Consider the following 11,698-nt stretch of genomic DNA (forward strand, 5'->3'; position numbering starts at 1 on the left):
GTGTGTGTGTGTGTGTCCGTGTGCATGCGTGCATACACCAGTCCTGGAGATTGAACTTAGGACCTACGCAGTGTACCTAGTTTCTCTTGTACAAGGATATCTCTCTCCCACTTGAGCCACTTCAGGGTTTTTCTAGTGATGTGGTCCTGAGAAATCATGCCCAGGGTTTCATATATGCAAAGCACTCTACCCCTAAGGCCCATTCCCAGCCTTCTGCTTCAGGTTTGTTAGTTTGTTTCTGTCTTTTTCTTGTTGTTGTTGTTGTCTGTTGTAGCAGTTAAAGTCTGGACCTGGGTGCTTTCCCTGAGTTCTTCAGCTCAAGTCTTGTGCTCTACCACTTGAGCCACAACACCACTTCAAGTTTCCTTGTGGTTCACTGGAGTTAAGTGTCTCAAGGACTTTCCTGCCCAGACTAGCTTTGAACCATGATCCTCAGATCTCATCCTCCTGAGTAGCTAGGATGACAGGCATGAGCCACAAACACCAAACTCCACTTCAGGTTTCTTAGTGGTCAATGGAGATAATTGTCTCATGGGACCTTTTGTGTCTGAGATAGTTTGGAACCCAGATCCTCAGATCTCAGCTTCCTGAGAAGGCAGGATGACAGACCTCAGCTATAGACCCCTAGGCAGTGGCACTCTGCTGCAAGGGGGTCCTTGGTTCCACGTGGTGGAGGGCTATCCATGAGCCCAGAGGTAAGGGTCAGTGCCTAGGCCCCAAGTTCAAGGTTCATGACTGAGAAAAAGCAGAACAAAACAATTGTCTGCATGAGACAACTCACTAGCCTTCAGTAATACATAATTTTGTCCATGCCATGGGGACACATCTGAGCCACAATATTCTTTTTATTAATCAAACTCCTTTTTTTCTTTATTGTGAAAATACCGTACAGAGGGGTTACAATTACATCGGCAAAGTATTGAACACAATTCTTAGTAAGCATTGTTGCCTCCTCCTTTGTTTCCCCTTCCTATCCCTTCCCCTTCACTCCCCCCACAAGTTGTAAAGTTTGTTTTTAGACATAATGAATTGTACATCTCATTGTGGCACTGGGTCCACCTGTATCCCTATTTAAACGATTTGCTCTTTCCCTTCCTCTCCACAAATTATACCAACATCAAATACAGAGAAAACAGGGGTTATACTGTGGGCGAGAGACCCACAAAGCAACAAATAAATCATCTTATTAATATATTAGAAACAACCACATGAAAGAAAAAAACATTTGAATCCTTATGGTTCATTTCGCCTAAGAGCAACGTATCTGACATTTTCTGCTTGTCTCAGACATATACTAGTTATTGCAAATAAGGAAAACCATGGGACCTATGTTTCTTTGGGCCTGTCTTTCTTCTCTTAATATAATTTTTTCCAAGTCTTTCCATTTCCTAACAAATGTGGCAATGTCATTTTTTCTTATGGAGGCATAGAATGTGATATATATATAGATATATATATATATATCTATATATATATCAAATTTTTTGTCTGCAAAATCATCACAGTTGTGGAGCTCTTACAAGGACCAGATGAATGAATGCACCCTGTGAAGGACACAGCACGTGACACTCTTTGCATGACTCAACACACAGCACCCAATGCAGGACTCAGCACACTGCAACCTGTAAAGGACTCAGCACATAGCACCCTGTGCAAGTCTCAGCACAGAGCACCCTATGAAGGGCTCAGCACATAGCTCTATTCCACAAATTGTCATTAGAATTAGGGTGGTTTCATCAGTATTACTCTTCTTTGAGGAACATTTCACAAACCACACAAGATCACATCTAATGGTTTAGAGGGGTGTTTTTTTGTGGGGGGGTTAACCATGGGGCTTGAACTCAAAGCATGTGGATACTGTTCTAATAACATTTGCTCAGGGCTAGAGCTCTGCCACTAGGAGCCACATTTTAAAAAGTCTAACAGACTTCCTGCCAGGGCTGGGTTTTAAAGCCCCCAAACAGCTAGGATGATGGGGTTAAGCCAGCCATCAGCGTCTGGTTCCGTGCAGCTGGGTTGCAGCGGTTTACATATGACTAAGTCAGGTTAGGTGGCAGCTGTCAGCGCCAGACTCCTAGCTTGCTCTGTGATGACGTATTTGAAGTCCTGTCCTTATATCATTGCAGGTAGAACATTCTACCTTTTTTTGGAGGCAGTCCTGGGGCTTGAGTAAGGGCTTAGAAAATGTCCCTAAGTGTTGGTGCTCCAGGCTAGCATTCAATTTATTGAAAAACAGCAGAACTTCTGGATTTTCTGTTTATGTGGCACTGAGAAATCCAACCCAGGCCTTCTTGCTTACTAGGCGAGCACTCAACCACCGAGCCCCAGGAGTGAACGAGGTATAAACAGGTAGAGCTTCCTTTATATAAGTATTATATACACAAAAAGATAGATGTCTGTATATTATTGAATTATAGATAATATTACTACCAATTATTAGGTTTCAAATTATGTCTCCATTTAATGATGTGTCCCAGTTGAACAATTAATAAAGCATTAATAATTACTCAATATCCGGTTATTATTTATCATATATGTACATAAATCCATACATATAATCACATATTTTATAAATGAGACAAATTAAATTATGCATCGTGTTACTACCCATTATTAGGTATTTAATTATGTTTCCATGTAATTTTTATTCTCTTAATGCTCAATAAAATATTAATTAAACTTAATCCAAGTCCTATAATTATTGAGTCTAATTTTATCCCAGAATGATTCACTACTAATTCAATCTGTTTTTCTTCCACCTATGTCATTTCTTACCTATATGACATCCTATTGCATAGCATATAGATTTGCATACAATTTATACATCCTACCTGTCACTGAGCACTTTCAAAGAAGAGGAAAACGTGTCACACTCGGCTTCTCACTCCATGATTACATTTTTGGCAGTGCTGGGATCTAAACTCAGGGCCTAGAAGGCTCAGTTCATGAATGGGTGACTGCCAGCACAGCAGCCTTTAGCCAATTCAGCTGCCAGGCAGTTCCCAGGCCCTGAGATCGAGCCCTGTATGTTGACTCCATATTGCACTTAGTGTAGTTATTCATTTTATTTTTTGTTTTATTCATTTATTTACCATTTATTTTATTGACTGTTATTACACATGAAACATTTACTACATTTATTACATAAGATATAGATTTGCCTATGTATGAAACTTCACACCTGACACCCAGGACTTTCACAGAAAAGGAAAACATGTGTCATCATAGGCTTCTTATTCCACCATTCAATTTTTGTGAGGGCTGGCATCTGAACTCATAGCCTACATGGCCCAATTCATGAATGGGTGAGTGTCAGCACGCCAGCCTGGGGTATATAGAGCTTACAAGAAGTTCCCAGCACCTGAGATCGAGCCCCAAGGGTTGACAAAATAAGAACAGATTGACATGCAGATGGTAATACACAAATAAATATAGATCTTTAAAGAGTGCCAGAGATGTCTATACATTCTTCAGTTATATAAACTACATTCCTAGCAATTCTTGGGTATTTGTTATGCCTCCATGTAATTAATATTTTCATTTTCACCCTTAATGAAATATTAATTAAATCAACTACTGTCCTGAAACTATTGCGTCCATGTAATTAATAGTATCTTTTAATGTGTCAAAAAATATCCATTAAAATCCATCGGCCTCTTAAAATCACTGTTTAATTTTATAGTAGTATCATTCAGGAACAACTAATTCAACCTTGACATTCATAACCTTCCATCGGTATTCCTATGTATAGGAACCAGACTCTTAGGATCTCCCTGCATTGGTAGGGGTCAGGACCGGGCTTCGAACATAGGGCCTATGTGGCCGTGTTGGCCTATGGCTTCCTTGGTAGCCTGCCAGCCTTCAGCAATGCCAGGTTAGAAACACTTTTCAGCCATGTCATTCAGACCCAGTATGGTCACCTTGCAAAGAAAACAAATGTAAAACCGGCAGCCATCTGCAAGTTGCCGATTTGTTTTTTTTGTTTTGTTTTGTTTTTGTTCTTGTTTTTGTTTTTGTTTTTTTGTAAAAATACCGTACAGAGGGGTTACAATTACATGGGCAAGATAATGAGTACATTTCTTATCAAACATTGTTGCCTCCTCCTATGTTTCCCCTTCCCATCTCTTCCCATACCTTCCCTGACCCCCTACCAGATCCTCCCCCCCACCAATGTTGTAAAGTTCATTTTTCGACATAATGACTTGTACATCACATTGTTGCAATAGGTCCACCTGCATCCCTATTTAAACGATTTGTTTTTTCCCTTCCCCTCCACAAATTATACCACCATCAAATACAGTGAAAGCACAGGTTATACCGTGGGGAAGGGACATACAAAGCAACATAGAAATCATCTTATAAGTATGTTAGAAACAATTGAATGAAATAAAAAACCTTTTGAATACTTATCTTGGGGTTCATTTCCCTAACATTAACTTATCTGAGCTTTTCTGCTTGACTGAGATATATACTAGTTATTGCAAATAATGGAAACCTTATCTGTGTCGTTTTATTTATTTTTATTCCTGTCAGTCTTTGGGGCCCAGGAACCCAGGTTCGGCTCTGAGTCCAGTGGCTTCAACCCAGCCTGGAGTGATCAAAGCTGAGGCAGAGTTGCCATGATCTGAGTTTAAGCCCTGTGCTTGACAAAATAAAAATTAATAAATAAATACATTTAAAATATTTAAAAAATTATGAGGCCCCGTGGCTTGGAATTGATGCAATTTTTTCTGCCAGGCCTGGGATTTGAACTCAGGGTCTGGGAAATCTGCAGCATTGTGGGGGAAGGGGAAGCTCACAATGCTGAAAGACAAGAAAGTCCTAGCACTTGAAAAAAATAATATTTGTATATATTTTAAATACATGATTTATATTTACAGGTTTACTGCATATTGTGGTTCATGTAGTTATTGATTTTATTTTGTGTTTTACTTATTTCTTATGTATTTTAGTGAGTATGATTACACATATAATATTTTTTACATCCTATTACATAGAACATAGATTTGCCCATGTATTATCCATCATTCCTGAGACCCAGTACTTTCACCGATAAGGAAAACAAATGGGACAATTAGCTTCATCCACCAGGATTAAGTTTTTGGCAGTTCTGTGATTTGAACTCTGGGCCTACAAGACCCACTTCATAAATGGGTCAATGTTAGCACACCAGTCTGATGCAAGTGAAGTTGTTGGGCTAATTTGAGGACCTGAGATCAAGCCCTAGGAGTGGCCAATATATAAACAGATAAATGTGTAGATTGTAGTGTGTGTGTGTGTGTTTACATATGTATATGCATCTATAAATAAATGTATACCGAGACAGATAGACATTTGTGTAGATTCTATTGCATAACTCTACATATAAAGTTATGTCTATATCTTATTTTTATATATTCTATTGCTACCAATTATTTGGTCTAAAATTATGTGTCTATTAATTAATCATGGTAGAAGACTTAATAAAGTATTAATTCAATTAATCAATGACCTATATTTATTATGTACAATCTTATACTAGATTGACTAGCTAATTAGTAATTCAATTAGTACATGCCAAACATTCTATTAGTCTTCCTATATATAGGAATAGATAGGAATGAGTTTCATAGCATCTTCAGCCATGTGTAGGTGGCAATCCCAGGATCAAACTCAGGGCCTAGGTGTCTGGGTTGGGCTCAGGCTTCACTGACAGCCCCCAGCCTTCGGCCATGCAAGGTCATGTACAATTTTCAAGCTGAGTCATTGAGACCCAGGATGGTGACAGTGCAAAGGAAACAAAGGTAAAATGGTTGTGTAAAACTTCCTGTTTTTTTTCTCCTCCATTTTTGTTGCTTTGATGGTTTTATGCCAGTGCTAGGAGTTGAACTCGGGTCTTAGGATCCCTGGATCATCTGTGGTGTATGTAAATGCTGCACCCCAGCCTAGGGTAATCGTGGTTTAAGACACAATAAAGTGCTTCCTTCAGCAAAAGGATCCCAGGGATAATGTCTAGGCTTACAGTTCAAGCCTCAGGAGTAGCCACACAAAAAAAAGAGCCATTAAGTCTGTGTGTCTGTATGTATGCATGTATTTCTATCGGTGAACATCCAGTGTCGCTATGAAGAAAGGCACACAGCTAGGAAATTTGTTTTGAATAGAATGATTTCATAGCATAGAGAGTGCTTTCAAGACAGTGCGTGTTCCTGAGATCCCTTCACTGTTTCCAGTGTAGCCTGAGGGTTTCTGCACACCCCAGGCTGTTGGAGGAAGTCTGCCTCCATTGTTGGAACAGGCAGAAAAAAAGCCTTACTCCTGTACAGCTGTGTAACAAACAATTCATGCGGGGCAATTAGTGAGGATGAGTGTGGGCAGGCTCTGAAGGCCAGGAGAAAAAGACCTCTTTGTACCCCTAGCTCTCTCTCTCCCCCGTGCTCTGTTTTGACAGGAAGGCTTCATTTGTGCCGCCTCCCATGGCAGGCCAAGTTTCCTGTACTCATCCTGTCTTTGTTAGACCATGTTCCACTGTTGAAAATAACTACTACAATTAATTCAAGAGTCCTTCTGGCAGACAACTAGGGAGCTGAACCTAATAAGATTCCTAATTGGCAAAGGTGCCTCCCTAGGTTTCTGGGAGCTTCTTAAATCTAAGCACTTGTGCAAAATCACAATGCTTCCTGTCATCTAGGGCTAAGCTCATCATGTATTGAAACCTTTGCCCTCTCCGAGTTGGGCCCTGGGTACGTAGGTTTCAGGTTAAACACAGGGCCAGGGTGCTGACCTTGAGCTTAGAGGAGAAGCTCTTTGCTTTACCATTTGGTGTCACTGCTTCATTTCTTGTATCTTTGTGTGTGTGTTTGTGTGTGTGTGTGTGTGTGCGCGCGTGTGCATACAACAGCCCTGGAGCTTTTATTCAGGACCTGAGCACTGTACCTTAGTTTCTCCTGTACAAGGACAGCACTCTACCACTTGAGCTACACAGCCAATTCAGGCTTTTTTTCTAGGGATGTGGTACTGAGGATTCAAACCCAGGGTTTCATACATGCAAAGCACTCTACCCCTAAGACACATTCCCAGCACTTCACTTCAGGTTTCTTAATTTCTTTTAAGATGGAGGAGTTAAAGCCTGGGCCTGGGTGCTGCCTCTGAGCTCTTCAGCTCAAGTCTAGCACTCTACCACTTGAGCTACACTGCCCCTTCAGGCTTTCTGGTGTTTCTTTGGAGATAACCATCTCAAAGAATCTCCTGCCCAGGCTGGCTTTGGACTGTGATCCTCAGGTCTCAGGCTCCTGAATAGCTAGGATGAGAGGTGCAAGTCACTGGTGCCCAGCTTCTACTTTAAGTTTCTAAGTGGTGAATAGGAGATAATAGTCTCATGGGACCTTCTGTTTCTGGGATAGTTTGGAACCCAAGTCCTCAGCTTCCTGAGCAGGCAGGATGATAGACCTCAGCTAAAAACACCTAACGGGTGACACTTTGCTGCAAGGGGGTCTTTGGCTCCGCGTGGTAGAGTGCTAGCCATGAGCCCAAGAGGAAAGTCAGCGCCTAGGCTTTGGGTTGAAGGTTCATGATGGAGAAAACTAAACCAAACCAATTGTCAGCAGGAGACAAGTCACTAGAGTTCAGTACATACATAAATTTGGCCCTGCCTTGGGGGCATATCTGAGCCTCAACTTTCTCATCTGCAAAATCATCTTACTTGTGGAGCTCTAACAAGGACCAGATGAAAGAATACACCCCATGAAGGACTCAGCGCATAGCACCCTGTGAAGGACTCAGCACCCAGCACCCCAGGAGGGACTCATCACATAGCTCTATCCCACAAGCAGTCATTAGAATTCAGGTGCTTTCATCAGTATCACCATTCTTTCAGAAAAACATCACAAACCACAAAAGTTCACATCTAATGGTTTAGAGGGGTGGTTAATGGGGGGCAGGGTCCTCAGCCTTGGGGATTGCACTCATAGATTGAGGGTACTCTCCTAAGACCTTTTCCTCAAGGCTAGAACTCTACCACTTTGCACCTCAGCTCTGAGTCTCGCAGACTTCCTGCCAGGCCTGAGTATTCAAACCACCAGTTTCAGAACTCATCCCTGAGCAGCTAGGGGTGAGCCAGCAGTGTCTGGTTTGATGGAGTTGGTTTGCAGCTGTTGACCTCTGGCTAAGTCAGGTTAGATGGCAGCCCTCAGCTTCAGACTCCCGGCTTGCTCTGTCATGAGGTATTTGAAGTCCTGGCATTCTATAGTTGTGGTCATAACTTTCTAACTTGTTTTTGGTGCTTCAGTGACAGCACCACTTCTGGCTTTTTCTTTGCAGGTGATAGTGTGGAAATGAACCCAGATTTTCATACATACTAGGCAAACACTCTACCACTGAGTCCCAGTAGTGACAAGTGTAGAAATAGATACGGTTTGTTTTATATATATACATATATATATATATATATGCATATATATATATATATATATACATATAAAACAAGAGAGAGATGTCTGTACATTATTAAGTTATATATACTATTTTACTACCAATTGTCAATAATTAAATTATTTCTTCCTTTATTTAGGTATCATGTTTGAATTCATAATGAAGTATTAATTGAAAATTAGGCAATGTACTATGATTATTGTGTATAATTTTATAATATAAACATACACTAATTAGTAATGTAATTGTTACTTTTACAACATTCCATTCATATGGTTGTCTATTGGAATGCATTTTTTAGGATCTCCTGAATTCGTAGGTGGTGGGGATTTGAACCCCGGACCTAGTTTGCTGGGTTTGGCTATGGCTTCCCTGATAGCCCATCAAACTTCAGCAGTGCAAAGTCACGTACACTTTCCGGGCCCTGTTATTTAGACCCAAGATGGTCACAATTCAAAGAAAAAAACTATGTAAAACCACCTTCTGGAACTTCCCAGTTTTATCCTTCTCCTTCCTTCAGCCTCTTTTTTTTGTCAGTTGTCAGGCAGAAGTCTGAGTCTGTGCACTGTCCCTCAACTCTTCAGCTCAAGGCTATCGTTCTACCACTTGAGCCATAGCAACACTTCCGGCATTTTTCTGCTTATGTGGTGCTAAAGAACCGAACTCAGGACCTTATGCATGCAAGGCAAGCACTCTAGTACTGAGCCACCTTCCCAACACTTCACCTTTTTTTGCCACTCCAAAGATTTGAACTCAGGTCCTAGGATCTCAGGATGGGCTGTGGTTCCAGAGGCTGCACCCCAGCCTGGAGTGATCAAGGCTGAGGCAGTGTTGCCACAAGCTGAGTTCAAGATCCGGGCCTGGCCAAAAAATTAAGGCCCTGGCTTGGAATTTGCTCCATTTTTCTGGCAAGCCTAGGATTTGAACTCAGGGTCTGGGGAACTCTGTGGCACTGTGGGGGAGGGGAAGCTTACCATCTTTGAAGACAAGAATTTCAGACCAGTTTCAAGGGCCTGAATTCAAGCCCCATCACTGGAAAAATAATACTCATATATGAGATCTTTTTACATACAGGGGTTTACTCCATATGACATTTATTACCCTTCTTTATTCATTGTATATTTTATTTAGCATTATTACATATATAACTTTTTTCATTTATTATATCTTATCACATGGATATATTTGCATATGGATTATACATCATACTGAGACATAGGACTTTTACAGAGAAGGGAAAAATGTGTCAAAATTGGCTTCTTACTGCACATATAAACTTTTGGCAATACTGGGATTTGAACTCATAGCCCACAATGCATAATTTATGAATGGGTCAGTTGTAGAACAAAAGCCTTTGGCAAACTGAGCTGCCGGCCAGTTCTGAGGACCTGCGATTAAACCATAGTAGTGGGATATATATATATATATATATATGTATATATAAATAGATTGTTAGATATAGGCATAGATATAGATATAGAAAGATAGATAGATAGATAGATGGATAGATAGATAGATAGATAGATAGATAGATAGATAGATAGATAGATGTGTAGTTTGCTATATATATGAGAGAGACAATGTGAGGATATTAAATTATATATATTATGAATTATTAGTTATTAAATTAGGTCTCCATTGAATGCAATATCATGGTTGAATACCTACTAAAGTATTAATGTGAAAGAAGTCAGTATTCTTTAATTAGGAGAACCAAACCAGGGTGTTAGAATGAAAGACATAATCCAATAATTTTTGTGTGGCATTCTATAAGAGAATCATGAACTAACTGCCAATTTAATTGTAACTTTTATAAATTCCATTAAGCATTCCAATGGATAGGAATGATTTTCTCAAGATCTCCCTCCATTTGTATGTGGCGGTCCTGGCATTCTAACTCCAGGCCTGAGTAGTTTACTCAGAAATGCAAACCATTAGAATGACACTGTGAAGATTTCAGATTGTCATGAGGAAAAATAGAACAAGAAGAAAAGAAAGCCAAGTGTCAGTGGATCCTGCCTGTAATCCTAGCTCTTCAGGAGTCTGAGGTAGAGAATGAAAATTTGAATTCAGTCAGGACAGGAAAGCCCAGGACAATCTTATTTCTAAGGGATCACAGGAAATAAAAAAAAAACATGACTGGGGTTGTGGCTCAATTGCATAGCACTACCCTTGAGCAAAAGGAGCTCAGGGACAGTGCCTAGGCTCATAGTATAATCCCCAGACTTGCCAAAAAAAAAAACAAAAAAACAAAAAACAGTAACTCCATGTCTACCCATGTATGTATGCATGTATTTCTATCGGTTAAGATCCAGAGTCCCTATGTTGAAAGGCACTCAGCTAGGAAATTTGCTTTGAATAAAATGGTTTCATAGCACAGAGAGCGCTTTCAAGACAGTGCATATTCTGCGGCTTCCCTCACTGTTCCCAGTGTAGCCTGAGGGTTTCTGCGCACCTCAGGCTGCTGGAGGAAGTCTGCCTCATTGTTGGAACAGGCAGAGAAAAGTCCTCACTCCTGTACAGCTCTGTAACAAACAACTCCATTTGGCCCAATTAGTGAGGATGGGTGTGGGTAGGCTCTGAAGCCCAGGAGAAAAAGGCGTCTTTGTATCCAAAGCTATCTCTTTCCCCAGTTTGGACAGGAAGCCTTCATTTGTGCCACCTCCTGTGGCAGGCCAAGTTCCTTGTACTTATCCTGTCTTTGTTAGACTATGTACTAGTGTTGGAACAAACTGCTACAATTAATTCAAGGGTCCTTCTGGCAGACAACTAGAGAGCTGAACCGAGTTAAAAGATTCCTAATTGGCAAAGTTGCCTCCTTAGGTTTCCAGAAGCTTGCTGAATTTAAGCACATGGGTAATATCACAATGCTTCCTGGCATCTAGGGCTAGTGAAGCTCATCAGGTTTTGAAACCTTTGACCTCTCCTAGTTGAGCCCTGGATGGATAGCTTTGGCGGTTGAACACAGGGCCTGGGTGCAGACCATGAGCTCAGAACCGAAGCTCACTGCTTTACAATTTGGTGTCACAGCTTCACTTCTGATATCTGTGTGTGTGTGTGTGTGTGTGTGTGTGTGTGTGTGTGTGTGTGTGTATGTGTGTGTGTGTGTGCATACACTTGTCCTGGAACTTGAATTCAGGACCTGAGCACTGTACCTGAATTTCTCCTGTACAAGAATAGCATTCTACCACTTGAGCCACAGGCTTTTTTTTTAGTGATGTGGTACTGAGGAATCAAAACCAAGGGATTCATACATGCAAAGCAGTCTAACCCCTCCTCTTCAGGTTTCTTT

The sequence above is a fragment of the Dipodomys spectabilis genome, unplaced genomic scaffold, assembly GCF_019054845.1.
Source record: "Dipodomys spectabilis isolate Male_0828 unplaced genomic scaffold, ASM1905484v1 ptg000591l, whole genome shotgun sequence".
Taxonomy (NCBI): Eukaryota; Metazoa; Chordata; class Mammalia; order Rodentia; family Heteromyidae; genus Dipodomys; species Dipodomys spectabilis.